The 21,535-nt window shown below is 40.3% G+C and overlaps 1 long non-coding RNA gene across 1 annotated transcript; it reads right to left on the bottom strand.

The window, feature by feature from the left end:
- Positions 1 to 11,081: 11,081 nt before the first annotated feature.
- Positions 11,082 to 21,322, bottom strand: LOC126101560 (uncharacterized). The gene is made up of 4 exons (XR_007522340.1): positions 21,276 to 21,322; positions 13,352 to 13,432; positions 11,465 to 11,517; positions 11,082 to 11,339 (listed from the first exon to the last, which is right to left on the bottom strand). It is a non-coding gene; the product is annotated as an uncharacterized LOC126101560 (long non-coding RNA).
- Positions 21,323 to 21,535: the final 213 nt, after the last annotated feature.

Raw genomic sequence — 21,535 nt, 5'->3', positions numbered from 1 at the left:
GCTCGACAGCCACCGACGGTCACGTACGATGGGACGCGTTTGCGCAGTTTGATTCTCTGCTACTTAGTACTTCCCAGCAATGCCGCAGGTTGTCCACGACTAGCATGGCCGGAACTTCAAAAGGCAGCTCGAAGATTCGTACGGTCCGAACCGAGAGTCCTGCATGGCCAACATTCACTCCTCTCACATTGCCGTCCTAGTGATGAAAACGATATCCATGGGTGGACCGGCGAATAATCCGTTCATACGCTGCTTCATCGACGTATTTCAGGTAAACTGTGCTGGAGACGATCGAAAGATATATACCGGGGAGTCCCTGTGGATCGTCAAGCATTACTTCACGCAGGAAACGCTCTACTTTATATTGCCTTTGGTTGTACGTACTGGGCATGGAACGTTAATTTTACCCTGGCATGAAAGCGACATCAGTTTACCTTACGATATTATTACCTACTCGAGTAAACAAATGCCCGCGTGTGGAGCACCGCACAGAGCCCCCGGCACATCTGCTTGGCAACACAGCTGAGTGCCGACTGACTACTTCGCGACGGGGGCGGACATAACGTTCACTATTATGCAACAGTATTCTCATACTGATACTCTGCATTTGGGCCTTCAAAAGCGAAATGAGTAAACCTTACCAACTGAAGAAGTATTACGAAATGAGGTTATTATTTTCGATTTTCAGTTTAATCATGGCTATCACGTTGAGGAACAGCGCATCTCCTTCACATGTACTTCACTATCACGTTTTCAGTGTTAAAATCCAAAGAAAATTACGCACAACAGTGGTGTTAACTGGGGAGTTGTGCTCCTCTACTTCTTTAATGACACACCCATTCATTTCACGTGTTCACGATGCTTTTGTGAATCGCGACATGAAAATTTTCCAAGTAAAGGTATCGCTGGCATGATCTAAAAGTGGGAAACGGCGCACTTTGTCACAATGAACAAAGCATGTTGCCAATACCGCAGCAGTATTTCACAGCCCTTTAACACCGCTGTACAGTACTTCGCGATCGGACCTTAACTGAACGCAGTGACGAGTAGTTAGTGAAAAACGACCGGTGAGCACGTAACTTCAAAACTGTACATTCGGTACGTCATCAGAGCATACTGTCGGAACTATGGCCGAAAGTTACGCCTGGGATCAATTGCTGTGACTGCAGTATTACAATGTCTGCTTTTTTCTGTAATATGTGATGTCAAGTTGGTGCTGTTTTCTGCTGAGTCCCAGCCATAATTCGTATTTGATCATAACACAACTCAAAATAACTTTTTTTTATTGTTGCCAGGGTTACTTGAACGTATACTGGGTATATGTGGTATGCTGGATCGAAATCCGAAAACGGATTTCTCCAATTGGCTTTAGTTTCTTAGATACAGGCTATCTCTGACGCGTAGCATTTAATCGTTAAATTATCAGTAAGTCGGTTGTGAAATGCATAATTCTGTATGCCTATTCATTTTACATTTTGTGGCTGCGTTCGTTCAAATGAGGACAAGGTGAGATTATGGGACGTGGTAGTAATTTGAGACACCCTCTTGAGTCTCACAATTTCAAGGAGAGCCAGTTGGTCACACTGCTGCATTGTAGGTCAGGCTCACCCCACCCCATTGTTTGTGCTCAGAGCGGCATTAGGGCCAGAAACGAGCGTGTGAGAGGGCGCTATTTGTGTAATAGCAGTTAAAAGCTTTTGTTAGTGAAAAATTTCTCGTTCTTTGTATCAAGAAAAAGGTATATGACGATTAGTTATTACATTATTGTTATTTAAATGTGAGCTATAAATCATTTAGTAACATATATTATCTTATTGGTTCCATCTTATCATATTTATAATAACGTGTGTTTGCAAATATAATTTTTATTTTATTTTTTTCATAGATAAACATCAGTTCTTCACACAGAGGTTGTTTCAACTCTCCTGATGTGTTCTGCTATATTCGTGGAGAATACACTCGGCAAGAACAACGGAAGAATATCACTGGCTTTGTGAAACAGACCACTCTTGCGTATTTTTGGGATCAACTGCGAGACCAAGATAAACACTGGACTCCTCATAAAGTTTGCAAAAGATGTGTCTAGTCATTACGACTGTGGACTAATGGTAAACGAAGGGGTTTAAACTTTGGAGTGCCAATGCTGTGGCGAGAGCCAAAAACCACCATAATAAATATTAATTTTTGCGTTGTCAGTGTAAAATGTTTCAATTGCTACAAGAAGCATAAGTGGGAATATCCTCATGTTGAATCAGCAAGGCGACCTAAGCCACATAGCGATGACATTCTTGTGCCAGTTTTCACCACTCTGCAACAACTACTTCCCTCAGATGACGATGATTTGCAGGACTTTTACATTATCAGCAGTGAATCTGATTACGAAGAAGTTCCACAAGACATCAGCTCTCCAATACAGAGCGATTTGGTAAGAGACATCAGTCTTTTTAAACAGTCGTTTGAACTCTAGGCATCTAGACTAAATGAGAAGAATTGTCTACAACCAGGAACTAAAATCACAGCTTACCAGACAATAGAAGAAGATCTACTTCCATACTTCAGTCACGATGATGCACCTGTTTACTGCAGTGACATACCTGGTTTATTACTAAAAGTGGGACTACCGAAATATCCACCTTAAGACTGGAGGCTTTTTATCAATACCTCAACCAGAAGCCTAAAATGTATGTTACTGCATAATGGCAACTGATATTCATCCATTCCAATTAGCCACTCGACGAAACGTTATGAAGAATACGAAAGTATCCAGATGATTCTCTAGAAATTTCGTTATAGTCAACACCAATGGCTTATCTGTGTTGATTTAAAAACGGTTAACTTTTTGCTTGGACAGCAAAGTGGATACACAACATTCCCTTGCTTTATTTGAATATGGGCCAGCAGAGCAAAGCATGTTCACTGGGAAAAGTTTCGTGGCCATCAAGATAGAGCTTTACTGTAGGAGCAACTAGTATCCTTAAAGAACCGTTAATTGACAGAGACTTCCACCGCTTCATATCAAGCTTAGTCTAATGAAGCGACTGTTTCAAATATATATGCAAATAATTCCCTGGACTGAGTAATAAAAAATTAAAAGCTAGTATATTTGATGGCAGAGGCAGAGAAGAAAGAGGATGGGTGCGAAGAGTGCAGTGAGGGCCTCTTTGTGGAGTAAGACTTGTCCGATGACGTGACGGAAGAGGAAACTAGTGTCGATTGGGATGGAATGGGGAACATTGTGTTGGATTCAAGATTTGGAAGAGCTCTGAAGGCTTCAGATCAGATAAGACATACGAGATGGAGGGCATTGCACAGAGTTTCTAGGATCGTTGGGGTAAATGAAAACAGGGGAACTACTCAGACTGATGCGTAGAATGTGTGAGACTGGCGATATACCATCGCACTTTCGGAGAGGTATCTTCCTCACAATTCCCAACACTGCGGAGGCCACAGGTGCGAGAATTCTCGCACTATCAGTTTAACAGTTAATGCATCGAGGTTGCTGAGAAGAATACTATACAAGGGAAAGGAAAATAATTTTTAATTCCTTTAAATGGTCCCCTAATTCGAAAGCTTATACATGATTTGCAATTCATTAAAGTTATGAATTGCACTGAAGCATCTGCCTGGAACAGTTTTGTCTCTATAGTCAAGAATTTCTCAGGTAACCACAAGGCACATAATTATGAGGAACAGTAGCAAAACATGCTCAGAAACATCAAGAGCTTGAGGGCTGATATGAGCATTAAGATTCACTACCTCCACAGCCATCTTGATAGATTTCAGGACAATCTTGGTGACTACAGCGAGGAACAAGGTGTCATATTAAATCGACTTTTAGGTGATGGAACAACGATATGGTGGCAGATGGGACAAGCACATGATGGCAGACTACTGTTGCAATCTTGAGCCTGACTGGTCTGACGATAAACTCAAGAGAAATCACATTATTTTGAATTTTGGTTTGTTTGTTTATCTACCTATGGTACGTTACCACAATAAATAGAGCCAATCCTGCAAAACGAGTGACGCATTCGAATTCAGGGCCATAAAGTTACCCTAAATTCACTGTCAATTAATTGGCAACAAAATCAATGTTGACCAGTGATAAACTAGTGGACATGGCATCACAGACCAAATTGATGAATCTTATTGTTTACCAACTATTGCCCACTACAGCAGATGTTTTCAACCACTTCTTAATCGAAAGTGTTTTCCCTGAAGCCTGGAAAAGGGGGATAGTTAAGCCATTATCTAAAAAGATTTCGCACAGAACTCTCTGGAAACCGACCAACTCGCACTCTTAGCGCACTGTCCAATGCCTTGGAATATATAGACCAAAACCAGCTAACAAATTATCTATCTTTACACAACCTACTGGACGAATACCAACCTGTCTTAATATAGGAAACACACGAGTTGGAGCTTGCCATGGATGCAGACGAGGCAATTAGCATGTTAGTAAGACGAGGCAATTATCTTACTAACGCTACAGCAGTGATTTATGAACTGAATTCTTTTGCTTGCATTGAAATTGTATATACCGAAGGGCATTGATTATTTGCAAGCCACCATTTGCTTGCGACCTACCTTTGTGGATACGCAAAGTTAAGTATTGTCAATTTAACTTACTGCAATAAACACCATTAATACGATTTGCTAGAACTGTTGTCTAGCGGTCTGAGAAAACAGCTTCCTAGGCAGCCTATATAAGACGAGTGGGCGGGATACCACAGATAATATATGTAACCTCATGAGCTCCAATTGTATATAAATGCAAAACCAACAAACCTGAAGCCACCAATCGAGAATCACATTAGCGACCAATGTGCGCTGTCAAAATGGGTGCAGGAACAGAGCTAAATCTCAACCCATCCAAAACTCATGCGGTACTGGTTAGTAATTCTTGGCTCATTAGCTCAAAAATATCGGGAATCAATACCTTCTTTAATCCTAAACGGGGCAAATATGAACATGCGTCCTTCATTACAGAGTCTAGGACTAATAACAGATGAAAATCGAGATTGGACTGAGCACGTACCTGCAGTGTGCAAGAAGGCATCAGCGTCTCCTCATACCCAACAAAAATATAAAAAGTTGTCCCTCTTGACGTTAAACAGAAACTTGTAGAAACACTTATAATTCCAGTTACTGATTACAGCGATGTATCCTGCAAGCTTTTCTCGAAAACCTGACGGTGCCTGGAACCGGTTACAAATGTCTGAGAATGATTTATTTTCGGTGTTCGACTATTTGATCACATTTCACCACACACAGACATCCTGGATGGGTGCAGACTAACACAGAGATTTCAATGCCCTGTGTCTTCTCTATTGTCTTATCAACGAACACTGTATCTGAAATCTCCCCTCGACCTTAACTCTTGTCTGATCAACAAAGTAGCCATAGTTCGGCCACTTTCTCGAAGTCCTCCTCAGTGGCAGAAACCCAACTGAACCCAACTGTGGAATAACCTTCTGCGTTAGATTCAGAAGAGCTTCAGAAGAGAGTTAGTGACGTATCTACTAAATCAACAATGAGGGTCGCCATTGTCCCAGCACGTACTTGTTATCTTTGTACATCACTCTTTCCAACGTAACCTTCTCACTTCCCAGTATTCTTAGCCGATATATTCTCTTTAAATTTTCTTTTCCCAAGAAGTCTCTACATTAGAAAACGTGTGTTCTACCCACAAGTCAATTCATATTCTGCTACTGTCATTATTGTTATTATTCTCTTTATTGTTGTCATTGCTTTCAATTTTACTTTTATCACTATCATTGAAAGCAGCTACAGTAGTACAGGTGATAAGAGCATTAACTTTGTTAGTTCATTGTTACTATAACTTACTCATACTGCCACTTCAGACACATAGATCATTTTAATACTAGCTGTAATATTATATTTTTCGTTTCTTAAATAACTTAGATGAATCCCTAGTCCTATGTGAAAGAGGCTCTGAAGGCCGTAATCAAATCCGTTTAAATGAATCTATATATATAAAACAAAGTCAGGTTTGTTACAACACTTATAACTCGAGATAAGCTGGACCAGTTTTCATGGTTTTTGATTTGTTGGATTTGTCTCCGCTCCGAATAGCAGAATACATCTTAAAATTAATGAAAAATTGACGAATAAAAATTTTCATGGTTTTTGATTTGTTGTAATTGTCTCCGTCCCGAATAGCAGAATACATCTTAAAAGTAATGAAAAATTGACGAATACTTGAAAAATGCGTTATTTTCCCTAAAAGTTCTTTAGTTTCGGAGCTGTCAAATTTTTTTGTCAAATCTGTAGGTAATAATTGACGTTTATGCATGCGTTCATAACCTATTTAAAATGGATGAATAAACTATTAGGTGTATTTTTTTTAAATAGGTTGAAAAATATTACGCATGCGTTCAGAAATGTGTAATGAATACTTAATCATTTCAATAAATGCTCATTTGTTTATTACATGTCAAACATTTGTTGTCCAGTCCTGTCAAATACTGTAACAACTATTTATGTGTGCGTTCAGAAATTTATTTTGTGTAAAATGTCTCGAAAGTTCAGGTAGGTACTGTTATATTTGTTTGTTTTAGACATTAATTTGTGTAAATTATTTATTAAATTAATTAAAGATTTATTCTACAGGTTAACAAAAGTGTAAATGTCTTTTCATAGGTTGTCTATGATTTTTCTTGATAAGCTATTGTCTACTGCTCGATTGTTTTATGTACTATTGTGCGAGTGCATATTCAGTATTACTATTAATAAAAATGCCGCGTCCTAGAAGATCTAATCTGTCCCAGTGGAGCCGTAATGCAATTAGGCAACGGAATATCACGAGTCAATTATCTGACGAATAACGAGAAATTGCCTGAGAAGAGCGCCGCGTTAGGATGGAGCAAAGTAGGGCCTCAATTCGTGCTTCTCAAACACAAGAGAAGCCGTGAAACGGATAGATTAGAAACGAGAAATCGTCGAGCTTATCGTACAGATGATCAGAGGAATAATCTTCGAAGTGCAAGAAGAAATGCTTCAAGTATTGATTTGAATCGAGCAGCGTTTCGATATGATTGCACCATCGACTACAGCTTGCATCGTTTAGTTTGCATTGGTCCAATGGACGTTGTTTGCCAGCATTGTGGCGCATTGAAGTTTGCTGGTGAAACGCCTGGTTTGTGCTGCCTTAGTGGTAAAGTGACATTGCCATTAGTGGTCCCGCCACCAGAGCCATTGCGTTCCCTGCTTTATGGCGAAACACTAGAATCACGACATTTTCTAGCGAACACTCAAAAATACAATGTCTGTTTCCAAATGACTTCATTTGGGGCGGAAATTATCGAAGAACACGGATATAATCCGACATTTAAGGTAATTTACGTTAAAAACTTTATTTTCTATGATTGTAAAAAAAATTTGGAATGTAGTTTGTTAGATTTCTGTATTTGTCTCTAAAATAAAAATGGTATGTTATTATTTGAAAAAAAAAGTGTTTGTAAATCTAACTATAACTATGGCTTTGAATTTACAGATTCAGGGCCAGATTTGCCATCGCATTGGATCATTGCAACCTATTGAAAGTGCACAGCACAAATTCTTGCAAATATACTTCATGGGCAATATGGAAGAACAACTTGACCGGCGTCAAGGGATCAACACAGCTACGAAAAGAGCAATTCTCCAAGATTTGCAGCAAATGCTTCATGAACATCATGCATTGGTCAGGCTGTTTAAGACTGCTTTAGAGCGCATGCCAAGTGATGACTATAAAGTTGTAATCAGAGCAGATAAAAGACCAGCTGGAACACATGAACGCACATTTAATGCTCCAACAATCGATGAAGTGGCAATCCTGATTGTTGGTGAAAACTTGGAAACACGTGATATAGTGCTTACACGACGCAATACTGGGCAACTACAAAGAATATATGAAACACACCGTTCATATGACGCGTTACAATACCCGCTGATGTTTTGGCAAGGAGACGATGGATATCACTTTAATATCAAAATGATTAATCCATTGAATGGCGTCGATACTTAAAGGAAAATTTAAAGATGAGGAAGTTCTTATTCCAAGGATTCCGATGATCCCAACAGATATGCCCTTTGAGTTTAAACGAATTCAATTCCCGATTCGTCTTGCCTTCGCCATGACGATCAACAAATCACAGGGCCAATCCTTGACTATTTGTGGCCTCAATCTAGAAAATGCGTGTTTTTCTCACGGTCAATTGTACGTGGCATGCTCACGTGTCGGCAAACCATCCGCATTATTTGTTCTTGCGCCTGACCAAAAAACAAAGAATGTCGTTTACCACAAGGTGCTTGAATGAAATTCCGATTAATGAATTAATCAGAGTGTATCCCAACCTGCACAACATAGTTTTCAATGATTTTTTCTGACATATGTTTGAAATACTTAATTGTTATTATTTTTTAATTTTTATTCTCATTCTGTATGTATTCATCATCATTCATCAAAATAAAATACTTTTATATTTCTATCTATATTAATATTATTTTGTATCATTGTATTACGTTCATCAAAGCGTAAATTAGTTCAGCTAAAAGGTAACACGACATTCATTGACTGTTAGGCGGTGCGAAGTTCGCCGGATCAGCTAGTAAATAAATAAATGTGGTATAAAGAGCTACAGAAAAATCTTATGTAAGAATAAACCTCGCTAACAATAGTTGCTGGTTCCACCGTCTCTTAAGAGTCGTCAGATACTTAGTTTTCTTGGCGATGTACCATTGCGCACAGCGACTGAAGTGACGTTTTCTTACTATCGGTCTTAAAAAGTAAACAAGGATGTATATGATGCTTATCACTGAATTACATGATTACCTTCATGGAACTGCACTATACACGTATTTCTAGTAAGCTCATATTTTTCTTTAATGATAGCGATTCCATTATAACGCTAACCATTATTTGTATTAGGCTGGTGCATAAGTCCGTATCGTTCTTCGATAAGTTTAATAAGCACAACAGATACACTTAACAGAGGGTTTAGTAATAAATAATATATTCTCCTTCACTATTTGCAACAGTCTTCCAGCTCTGGAGTAACTTTCCGATTACGGGAGTGTAGATATCACGTGGTTTTTAGACGAAGGAGGGCGTTCTCACGCGGAAAGGAAGTTCCTTCAGGGTTGTTCCACAGAGAGCGCAAAAGGATAATATTAGTGGACGGTGAGATCAGATGAATAAGGTGGGAGCGCAACAACTTCTCAACCCAACTTATGAATAGTGTTTTTTGTCAGTCTAGGATAATGTGGGCGGACGTTATCGCGAAGTAGTGTCACTTCGCGTAGTCTTCAAGGTCCTTATTACTGGATTGCGTCTGCAAGACGTCTCAGTTGTTGACAGTAAACATCAGCACTGATGGTTACACCTCGGGTTCGCAATTTGTAATGAACCGTACCTTCGCTGTTCCACCAGACGCACAACATTATCTGCTGTCGATTAATGTACGGGAAGTTGCAGCTTCTTTGGGACTCCACTATTCCTTTCTTTTCCTTATGGTAGCATAAAGACAACATTTTCCATCGCCTGTAAAAACGCATGATAGGGATGGTTGATGTTCTTCAAGAGTCAATTGATGACGAGCAAGCAGAGATGTGCATATAGCCACCCGTTGGTTCTTGTGATTTTGGCTTAGAGCATATACTCGATTTCTGAACCGTCCCAATTACATATAAACGTCGCATGATGGTGGAATGACCACAGTTCGTCGCATCTATCAGTTCTCGAGTACGGAGACGTGGGTCACTGTGCGTTACTAGGTTTAGGTTTAAACGATATTCATCAAACCCCGAAGTCTTCCTGAACTCGCAGAGTCACTATTGTTGAAACGATCCCCCTTAAAACGAGAAATTCATTTTCTTGGCGTGCTGTGTCCAGTGGCATTACCCCCATACAGGGCGCAGATTTTTTGGCTACCACTGCTGCTGCCACCCGTTTCTTTTACGCGAACAGAAGAGTATGTCGATAATATTTCGATTTCTCCTCTTCGCACTCCATTTTCTAGGACCCACATCTCCACTCGCTATCTCAAAATGACAATATGTAAACTCAGATAGCAACAGGTAACTACAAATAAAAAATTACGATCGAAAAGTAAACAAACAGCAACCACAATACCACCATACTTATTTACTGCGTTGGCCACACAAACCGCAGTCGGTCTTTGGCCTCACCAATGAGCCTCCTCCAGCGTCCTCGGTCCATGTATTGTTCTTCAGACAGCCCCAGCGTACTCATGTCCTCTCTGACCTGATCAGTCCATCTGAGTCGCGGTCTTCCCCTTGGTCTTTTGCCTCCAATATCTTCCTCCTCTATCTGCCTGATGATCAGGTCTTCTCGACGCATTACGTGTCCATACCACTACAGTCTTCTTTCTTTGTCCACTGTCACGGTGTCCATAGACTTGTATAGCTCCAGCGATTTGTAGTTCTTTCTATTCCTCCATTCATTTCCTTCATTCACTGGTCCAAAGATATGTCTGAGGATGGCGTTCTCAAACGTCAGAATTTTTCTCTCCATCTTTTGGTTGATGGTCCAGGTCTCTGCTCCATATAAGACTAAAGGTTGTATTATTGTGTTATAAATATTGGTCTTTGAAAATTTCGATAGAAGCCGGGACTTTAATAGCTTTATCAGAGCATACCTTGACCTGTTTCCTGCTTGTATTCCTTGCGGTAATTTACTGGTCTATCTCGTTCCTTTCATTGAGTATAGAACCAAGATATTTAAAGTTGTTACCCTTTCAAAGACTTTGTGCGCCACCTTCATGGATCTTTCATCATTTTCTCTGCTAACTGCCATTCAAAACAAAAATGCTACAAACTTATGCACTTAGTATCCTATCCCCGGAATCCTATCCTAGTTTTTTTTTCCTACTTACGGCGTATAAAATATTTCATATCCGTTCCTAAAGATTCTAGAGTGTGGGAACGTGCATGGGATTTGTGAATGTAAAAATGTTTTTTATTCTGTTATTAATAAACTTGTAGAATTCACTTTTTACATATGGTGCAGTTATAATAAGAATCAAGTAAGTAATAATGATATGCCACAGAAGCTATCTTCAGGGAATGTCTTAGCTGTTTTGGCGACTGTAACCTCAAGCGTAGAGTAAAGGTCGCACACTGGCGCTGGATAGGTGCCGTCGTGCATTGATGCGAGACCCTGCACTGGAGAGTGAAGGCCGCACGCTAGCGCTGTGTAGGCGTGGTCGTGCGTTGATGCGTGCCGACCCACTGCCCTCGGACGTTGTCGTCTCTGTATCTGAAGACGACTCCGTAGATGTTGTTGCTGATTCCGCTGTTGTAGGTGTCATTGATGTCTATTGCATAGCAAAAGAAATTGCCATTCTAATATATAGTGGCAGATGCAGTGAGTGAAACACCTGTATTTTAGTAAGGAACGTTATTATACTATTCATTTACAATGTATGTACAAAAATCTTACCTGGTAGTTACTGCATCGCCAACAAGCAAAGGTAAGGTATCTGAAGAGATCACCTACCAAACAGAACGAAAATATTTTATTGGTGTGGCCTAGAATCTGTAAACACAGATAGTATTAGCATCGAATTGTTCTCATAAGCAAATATTTTAACAGCTCTCCATTGAAAAACATCATTTTCCCGTAATTTATAGTACCTCCCAATACAACCTTAGTGTCTGTGATGTGTATATAGGACGTTCTACGAATGAATGCTGCTAAGCAATTTGCTACGTGTTAGCGGTCTATCATCGTGGAAGATGAAATCCAATAAAACATCAATCATTGGAATAATTTTCAAGCTTGTCGTCAAATGTTGCGACACAGACACACGTTTATGATAGTCATGGCCACGTTAGAAGACTGAATAACTAGTACATGCATCCCACGTTTCAGTGTTCGTTTACTTATTGAAATATATGAACAACACCGTGTTCTTATCTTTCTGTCTTCAGTCTTTCGACTCGTTCTTTGGTGTCCGTCTCTCCTTATTTTATCTTACTAAACGTTTCATATCAGTGTGACTACCTTGCTCATCTTCCAGAATCCGATTTTGCATATTCTAACTTTTGTCTCTCTCTGCTACTTTTTGCCCTCTACAAACCCTTTTGGTGCCTAGTTAACTAGTCATGGATGAAATAGAAGATATCTCAAAAAATCTGTTCATTCATCTCAACCACATGGGATTTCAAATGTTTCAGCTTTCTTCGACTCCAGTTTCCCAGTGAACCCGTGTTTGAGTTACAATTAAGTGCTGTGCTTCATATATGTGCTTTCAGGAATTTCTTCTTCTCTTCCAAATCAATGTTTAATGCACGTGCAGATATGTTATTGAAGAAAACTTTCTCATTTTGTGCTAATGTTCATTTAATGTATTAGTTTCTTTGGCTGCCCTTTGCTACCTTACTTCCTATACAGGAGCTTTCTTGCACTTATACACCACTATGTCATTCCTAATTTGATGTGAAAGGAATAGTTATTCTCCATTCAGCCATCGTTCATCAGATTCACTTTTGTTTTGTTTATCCCTAAACCCTTTTGCTGACTAAGTGTGCACCTCTATCATGTTAGCAGGACTTTTGAGTCTTCCTTATCTGCAGCCAGAAGGGCTATAACACTAGCGGAAAGTGATATTGGTATCTTTTCGGCTTGAACGTATATTACTTCTCCTAAAGATTCATTCAGGTCCTTCGTGGTTTTCCCCACATACTAGTTAACAACACTGTCTCAGACCCTTCTTAACCAAACATGTCCACTCCAAGTTCTTCCTTTTAGATGTAGGAGATTATTCTTTCGTCTCCTTTCAGCAGCATTAATATTCTGGTTAATTAATATGTCACGTAGTTAGCCTACATTCTAAGGATTGTAAATTTACTTTATGCTGTTCAATACACACAGGTGAATTATATTACTTAAAAAGTAACTGCTTAATTCTTATACAATATTTAGTCGTCAACAGTATGCTTTATATCTATATATAATTGCAGTAAAGCAATAACATTATGTTGTCGTACTGTTCAACTTCTGACACAAAATCCGGCTTCTGAAAGTTAAATGTAATTGAAATGATGTTGATACCCACACTCCATCACAGTAGAGGCTGTATTGAGTGAGTTTGGGTGTGTGTGTGGAGTTTTATGCTAGTGTGGGGAGGGAAGCCGTTTCGATGTTTATCATTAACTTCCTAGAAGTGTTGTGTGAAGCAACGACCTCCACGCCCGTTATTCGTGTGAAAGTGACCGACCAAAATGTAACTAAGAGACATGATGAAAAAATTTCAAACTACATTGCTACAGACTATTGCTATAATGATCAAGCACTTTTCAGTAAATACAGTCCTAATATACAAACCTAAGGAAAAATCAGGACCACGTATCTGATTTGATAGCTCCAAGCATCGATCAGGACACGACAACTGTGCTGAGCAAACGCCTGCAAAAAGAAAAAGAAAGCAAAATATTTCTTATAATATGAGGAAATCAGGGAGATACAATTTACTGTATACCACAGTAATGAGTCCTTGTCGTTAAGAGAAAAAAATAAAGCGAAAAGGAAGTCTTGCTGCTTTCAAAAATGGTTCAAATGACTCTGAGCACTATGGGACTTAACTTCTGAGGTCATCAGTCCCATAGAACTTAGAACTACTTAAACCTAACTAACCTAAGGACATCACACACATCCATGCCCGAGGCAGGATTCGAACCTGCGACCGTAGTGGCCGCGCGGTTCCAGACTTTAGCGCCTAGAACCTTTCGGCCACTCCGGCTGGCTGCAGCTTTCAGAATGTTTCATTATGATAAGTCGTTATTGTTTCAGTGCTCTCCAGATCATCCGAGTCATATTCCGTGCAGCTCCTACTGATACGTATGGTACTGTTAGATTGCAGTGACTACAGTGACATTAACAGTATAGTGATAAGAGAGTGAAGTAAGATAAACTAATGTATGCAATCATGTTTTCGCAGCACAACGAATGATACATTAAATTTGAGGCGTGCAGACACATAAAATGTATTTCTTGTCCTGATATTTCGATCGTATACGTTTCGGCCACTTTCAGAGTGAGCAAACAGAAACGCTAGCTTTTGCTGTGCTGTCAAACTTCAGTACATTTACTGTAGAATGAATTACCTCATACAGATAGTGTCCGAAACACTAACTGATACTCTAGGTGAGATTTTCTTTAATTTCAGATACTACGGATGATCATTGGTAGCTTGATTAGTGATAGTTACATTGACAGAAGACAGTTACTGAATACTGTAATTGCTGTAAGGTAACACATTGTCGTGCCCTACAGACAAGATTAATACACGCAGAAGCCTTACCTTCAGACAACAATTATAATCTACTTTGTACTGAAATACCTTGTTTTCCAAGATTTCTGCTAAGTTTGCACATCCATGTACTGCATACTTCCCATCTTGACGAAATGTCAAGTTGTATAGTGTCGCCGACAGTAATTAATTTTAAATTAGGCGAAAGAACAAGAAAACTCTGACCCAAGTATATATGTATCTGCCACCAGAATGTAAAAGTGAAGATATTGTTAGAAATTTGGATTAAAGACCTGCATTTCCCATAAAAACTGTAGAGCTGTAGGTGATGAACTTATGCAGATGACTCTAACGTCGAAACTTAACAGGGGAGATCGGTCAACACTGTCATAAGTGGCACGATGGCAGACTGGTATTATATCGTTAGGTTGCGCCACCGGCCAAGGACGTTACTAGCAATAATACAGTGGTCTTTAAACAAATACGTTAGAGTACGTAAACTGTCGAGAGAGGGCGGGCAACGATTTTAAGTTTTCCTTTTAGTAAAAGTAAGTTTTGCTTATTGAAGATATTTTGTTGTGTGCCTGAGGACAACACTCTTGTTAAACAAGTAAGTACGACGATAAAAGTCCATAGTTCAAGGATTACAGCGATAGGTGTTTAAAACGTGTTCGTAAACGAACTAAAATAATTCAAATATGGCAACGGAGCACAATCGGCCACTTAAATAGTGGGGGAACTTTGGTCTACATGGCCAACCTTCCTCGCTGTCTTTATGTAAGAAGTACTTTTATTTAATAGATACATTCGTTTTTTGAGTCTAAGTCATATCTAATGAAATTTTGTACGTGAGTCAATTATAGGTTGCGTAGATTTTAAATCAGTAACGTGTATAAGATTTTAAATTTTATTTATATTTTACTTTTTGATTTTCATAGATGCCTTCTTTCATAACAACCTAACGCTGATGGGTGTGGCTGAATTGCTGAAGTTGGTCCTTCAATTGCTCAGGAACACAATGGTAGCGCTATGCTGTCAAAACAACGCCTCTTAAGCTCAACGTCATTTCAGCTGACGAACCGCATTACCCAACGCCTGAAGAAATCCAGTCATTTGAGAAATGGCAAACAAGGAAAAACCAGAAAACTAACCACAAAGAATTCGGCTACGCTGACAGACACTCCAGTGAAAGATGCGTTACAATGGGAAAAACAAGCCTCCACCGAGAGAAAAGAAACCACTGTAAAGGGAAATACTGGTGTTCTGCTCAAAAACCTATTACCTAAAAAGTGCCAATTCTCAAGCTAAATTACATGATTAAACTCCTCACATAAAAAACAGTAAGGAAGTAGGCATTCCGAAGAAGGTTCTTCACGATGAAGAAGATGAAGATGAGGATGTCCTGTGCCTCGGTTGCCTTAAACCATTCTGTCACAGCAATTCAATTGATGAAAGGACTCACAAGAGGAAGGCCTCAGACACGGCCAACCGATTCGGTTCAAATTTGGCAGGTCGCTTTTGTACAACCTAAAACGAAGGACTCTAAGATATTTAGGGTCAACACCCCCGGAATTTTGAGAAAATCACCCCTAAAGCTTATGACGAACAAGCCACTCAAAATTGGAGGGATCGATAGATAATTGTAAATAGAGCATTTTTCATCACCAGGTGTGGGGTTCGCAAATGCAAACTTTTCCAGAAATCGAGGAAAGAAACTTTTACAACTGCAGCCTCTGTAGCCACATGGTAAACGCTTTTCGCCGACAGCGCAACGGCCAAGGTAACTGGCTGGGAATCGGAAAACCCGGGTTCGAACCTCGAAGAATCTTAGCGGATGTTATTCTTTCCGTTTGTATTTTTCCATATCTCAATTGGTGGGGATAGGAGTGTTAATAAGGTAAGTAACTCAATAAGGAATGATAATAATAAGATAGGCAAATTAAATTCCTTGCTAGCACGGTAGCTCAGCGTGTTCGGTCAGAGGATTAGCTGCCCTCTGTAATAAACAAACTGAGTTAATCGATCAACAACGAACTTAAACGGATGTCTTACGACGTCCTCCCCGAGCAGATACAACGAGCGAAAGCGAACAAAATGAGAAAAAAAAGGTAACTGGCTGAGAATCGGAAAACCCGGGTTCGAACCTCGAAGGATCTTAGCGGATGTTATTCTTTTCGTTTGCATTAGGGCTATCCACAAAGTACATTACGTTTAGGAATTAAAAATAAATAAAGTATTGGAAATTTTTTTAATTATATACAGATGAAAGCCACACTCAAATACTACTTTTTTACATAGTTGCCATTTAAATTAAGGCACTTGACGTAGCGATGGACGAGCCTGGAAATTCCTTCGTCGTAAAATTCGGCCGCCTGCGCCTTCAGCCACGTGGTTACCTCTTCTTGAATCTTTGCGTCGTCATCAAAACGCTGCATAGCCAACCACTTCTTCATTGCTGGGAATAAGTGGAAGTCGCTCGGTGCGCGGTCGGGACTGTACGGCGGATGAGGAAACAACTCCCACTTAAAAGATTCGAGAACTTCACGAGTGGTATTTTCCTTGTGGGCCCGGGCGTTGTCGTGAATCAGCAAGATCTTTGAGCCCAACTTTCCCCTGCGCTTGTTTTGTATTGCTCTTCTGAGGTTGTGCAGAGTTTGGCAATACCTTTGAGAGTTTATTGTAGTGCCGCTTTCCAGGAAATCCACAAAAATCACACCTTTTCTGTCCCAAAAGACAGTCGCCATCACCTTCCTTGCCGACATTGTCTGCATGCATTTCTTGGGTTTTTGGGGGGAATTTGTGTGCCCCCACTGCATTGACTGCAATTTTGTTTCGCAGTTCACATGCTTAACCCATGTTTCGTCACCAGTAACGATGCGATCGAGTAATGAGTTGCCATCTGTCTCGTAAGCGTCCAAAAACGTTAACGCTGCAGCCATTCGCCGATTTTTGTGAACCTCTGTCAATTTTTTTGGTATCCATCTTGCACAGAACTTGTGGTAACCTAGCTTTTCGGTAATGATTTCGTGCAACAAACTTCGTGAAATTTGTGGAAAACTCATAGAAAGTTCCGTTATTGTGAAATTACGGTTTTCATGGACCGCGGCATCGACTTTTTCGACAAGTTCGGCAGTCACTATGGTGGGTCTTCTACTTTGCTCTTCGTCGTGAACGTTAGTTTGGCCATTTTTAAATTTTATGACCCATTGACGCACTCCACCTTCAGTGATTATGTTGTCCCCATACTCTTCACAAAGCTGCCGATAGATTTCTATCGGTGTACAGTTTTTTGCAGTCAGAAACCTTATTACAGCACGCACTTCACACTTCGCGGCATTTTCAATTAACGCTGACATTTCAAACTGTCACAGAAACTCAACGGAGTACAGCACGAACCTCTCACTAGCACGGCAGGATGCCGACTGAGCGGCGGAATGCCATGACACCAAGATGACCGCGCTAGCCCCGCCCCTAACGGGCACAAACGAAAACGTAATGTACTTTGTGGACAGCCCTCGTATTTTTCCATATTTCAATTGATGGGGATAGGAGGGTTAATAAGGTAAGTAAATCAATAAGGAATGATAATAATAAGGTAGGCAAACTGATTTCCCAAACGCCGTGAGTTAATAAAGTATTAAACTTTTAAGCCTTGTCACATGGCCGGCCGCGGTGGCCGTGCGGTTCTAGGCGCTCCAGTCCGGAGCCGCGCTGCTGCTACGGTCGCAGGTTCGAATCCTGCCTCGGGCATGGGTGTGTGTGATGTCCTTAGGTTAGTTAGGTTTAAGTAGTTCTAAGTTCTAGGGGACTAATGACCACAGCAGTTGAGTCCCATAGTGCTCAGAGCCATTTTTTTGAACCTTGTGACATGAAAACAGCTCCGAGTAAGAGTGCTGCGAATTCCTCACGAGGGATCACAGATAGCCAACCGCGCGACGCTTGTTTACAGTGGGGCACGGGACAGAATGCACGCGGGGAGAGTTATGTTGTCCCGGTTGCCTCTTCGTCATATTATATTTGTGAACCTGGAAGAGTGAAGGTGTCCAGCACGAGCCTTATAGAAGTAAATCGGGAAGAGTTGATTTCTGTCATTAGGCTGCCGCGAACCTCGCTGATACATGTAGTGATTTTTCCATCGTTAATGCACCAAATGAATTACGTTTTGTGAATGAATGTAGTGTTCTTCCATAAGTAACATATGACGAGTATTGTATGTAGTTTGTAGTAATTAGCTCGTCTGTCTATGCCGTAGTAACTAGTTATTGTTTGTTCCAGGTGCATAATCTCAACAATGGAGGATGTACACCCTTCGACTAGCGCTGTAATATATAGTTGGGAGCCTGTCACAGACGATGGCAAGCGGGAAGATACCGACGCTGTGTTTTGGTTTGTAAAAGTGTTGCAAGACAGATGCAAAATCAATCCACTACAGGAAGCAGGCAGTTCTGTTTGTCGGCGTTCCAGATTGATAGGAGCGGCTATCGTTAAGCGATTTTTGGAGCTGACGAACGAAACGACTTTTGTTGATACTGAAGTACTATACCATGAAGACGAAGCAGAAGGTGATTCAGTGGAAGATATCCCAACTAGTGAATCGCAAAATGGTAATAACACTTTTGAAATCTCCACGTCACTGGGAATATGTGCTTCATCTGTTCCCGATGAGTATTACGAACTGATTACTAAACGACTGAACTACGGTGCTACACCCCTTGAAGTAAAAGTAAAGGCGCTAGCGGTAGCCAGGAATCATCCAAATTGGAACTTACAAACACTGAAAAAGAGTGGAGCAACAACAGCCTTGAAAAGGAAGAAGGACTTGAAATTGTGGGAAAGTGATATCGTTAAATGAGAGACAAGATACGACAAATACCGGACGTTCGTAACGAGAATGTAACAACGAGGATACTTCAGGAGTGTGCTGCAGGTGCAGCGCTTCAATATACGGCCAACAAGGATTTTACGTCCGCTGCATCATTATCTTGGGCAAAAAATCTCAAATCGGAGTATAAAATTCGTCAACTGCACGTCACTAAATACGTCTCTCATAAGGAGGTACAACATATAGAAGATACACAGAAAGTGGCGGCTCTTTTGTGAACGAAAACAGCGTCACTTATAACCGGTTTTAGTCGTGATTACGTGATCAACACCGATAGAACAGGATGTGAGTATCGGGTGAACATTCAACGCACGTTATCGCATTATGGAGAAAAACGAACTCTTGTCGCACTTGATAGTAAAAACAATCTAACACATTCGTACACGGTGCAATATGCCATCACAGCCTCTGAAAAAGTGTTGCCTAAGGTTTTCCTGTGTTTACAAGAAACGAATGTTACATTTGGTCCTCGGGTTATAGAAGAGGTCAATCGTTTAACCGACTCGTTGGAAAATGTTTACATACGTTTCTGGTTCAAAAAATGGTTCAAATTGCTCTGAGCACTATGGGACTTAACATCTATGGTCATCAGTCCCCTAGAACTTAGAACTACTTAAACCTAACTAACCTAAGGACATCACACAACACCCAGCCATCACGAGGCAGAGAAAATCCCTGACCCCGCCGGGAATCGAACCCGGGAACCCGGGTGTAGGAAGCGAGAACGCTACCGCACGACCATACGTTTCTGATAACGAGTTTTTTCTGATAATGGATTCCTGGAGTGGATAAATTAATACACAATGTTTATAGATAGCGAGGGTCAGCCGACGTGCACAGTAAAAGTAATACCGCCAAACTGCACACCTTTGTGCCAGCCGTGTGATGTTTATTTCTATCGCCAGGTTTTTTTAACAGCCAGTTACCTTTTCTTCATTTGTTCGATATAGTTCGTTGCGTTTGGTCTGGGCGGATGTCACAATACATCCGTTCAAGTTGATCATTGATTATACGACTCTGTTTCTCTTTTTTATTACAGAGAGCACGCAGCCCTCTGCCCGAACACGCTGAGCTACCGTGCCGGCACAACCTTGGCCGTTATGCTATCGGTGAAATTCGTTTACCATATAGGTATAGAGGCGGCAGTTGTAGAAGTTTCTTACCTCGATTTCTGGAAAAGTATGCGTTTTTGACCCCATACCTGATGACGAAAAATGCTCTATTTACAATTATCTATCGATCCCGCAAATTTTGAGTGCATTGCTTGTCATAACCTTTAGGGGTGATTTTTTCAAATACGCGGGGATGTTGACCCAAAATATCTTACATTCCTTCGTTTTAAGTTGTACATAAATGACATGCCAAATTTGAGCCGAATCTGTTGGTCGTGTCTGAGGCCTTCCCTTGTCAGTGGCCAAGTTATGAGCGGTGGGCACACCTATTTAAAATGATCCGTAAGAACTTTTTCCTTTTTAAGAACGTGAAGATCCTATCGGCCAATCAGACAAAGACTGATAAAAGTTCTGGACATACTACTCTGTCAAACTGTTATTATAACAATGATAGTATAATTTATGGTTTTAGTTTTTGCGAAAAACTGTGATAATTCTTATTAAAATCGAGTCTTAGTATTAAAGTCGACATATGTTCAGTTAGATAACTAATTAAGTGGTAAAATTATGTGCGGCAACTTGCCCCAACTACTGGGCCATTTTACTCCATTGTTGGCGTAATTTGGCTTAGGTGGTATTACTGTATTAAATATTGTTTATGTGAATAGACAATCAGGGAGACACCACAAATGGTTAGCTGCAAAGCTGCTGAAACAATGTACCAAAGTTTTCACATACAAATATCAATGGAAACATTTGAAATGCAGTTCGAAAAATAAATCAAGAAAAAAAGGGCCAACCTTTCCCGTTCTCCACTGCCAAATACTTCTGTTGTTCATGATCTGTTCCTCACTCAACAATATTTTGTTCTTACGTATAAGTATCTATGTTTCCTCTTTTATTTATACTTGGATTAGCTAGTTCACCACACAATCAATATGCTGAGGAAAGTAAATGTGTATGACAGTCGAGTATTCGCCTATACCTTTGGAAAAGGTGACTTACCTAGACACACAGCGACAACAAGTACGGAAAGGAGTGTTTTCTCCATGGCGAAAGACTGAAAGTAATCGTGGACGTCTTTCTTTATATAGCATTCTTCACCAGTAATTTTGGACGTGGAAGAGCACGCATAAGAACGAGAACGTCACCGTGATAACAGTCTACTTTCGGCAAGTTGATCACCTTCCTTCTTGTTGCGTATTTTGGCGATAATTAGACAGCGAACATTTTTATCATAGTCGTTATCTACTTCTTCTAGTAAG

This window comes from Schistocerca cancellata, chromosome 9 (assembly GCF_023864275.1).
Source record: "Schistocerca cancellata isolate TAMUIC-IGC-003103 chromosome 9, iqSchCanc2.1, whole genome shotgun sequence".
Taxonomy (NCBI): Eukaryota; Metazoa; Arthropoda; class Insecta; order Orthoptera; family Acrididae; genus Schistocerca; species Schistocerca cancellata.
This window is presented reverse-complemented; position numbering and strand designations above follow the sequence as displayed.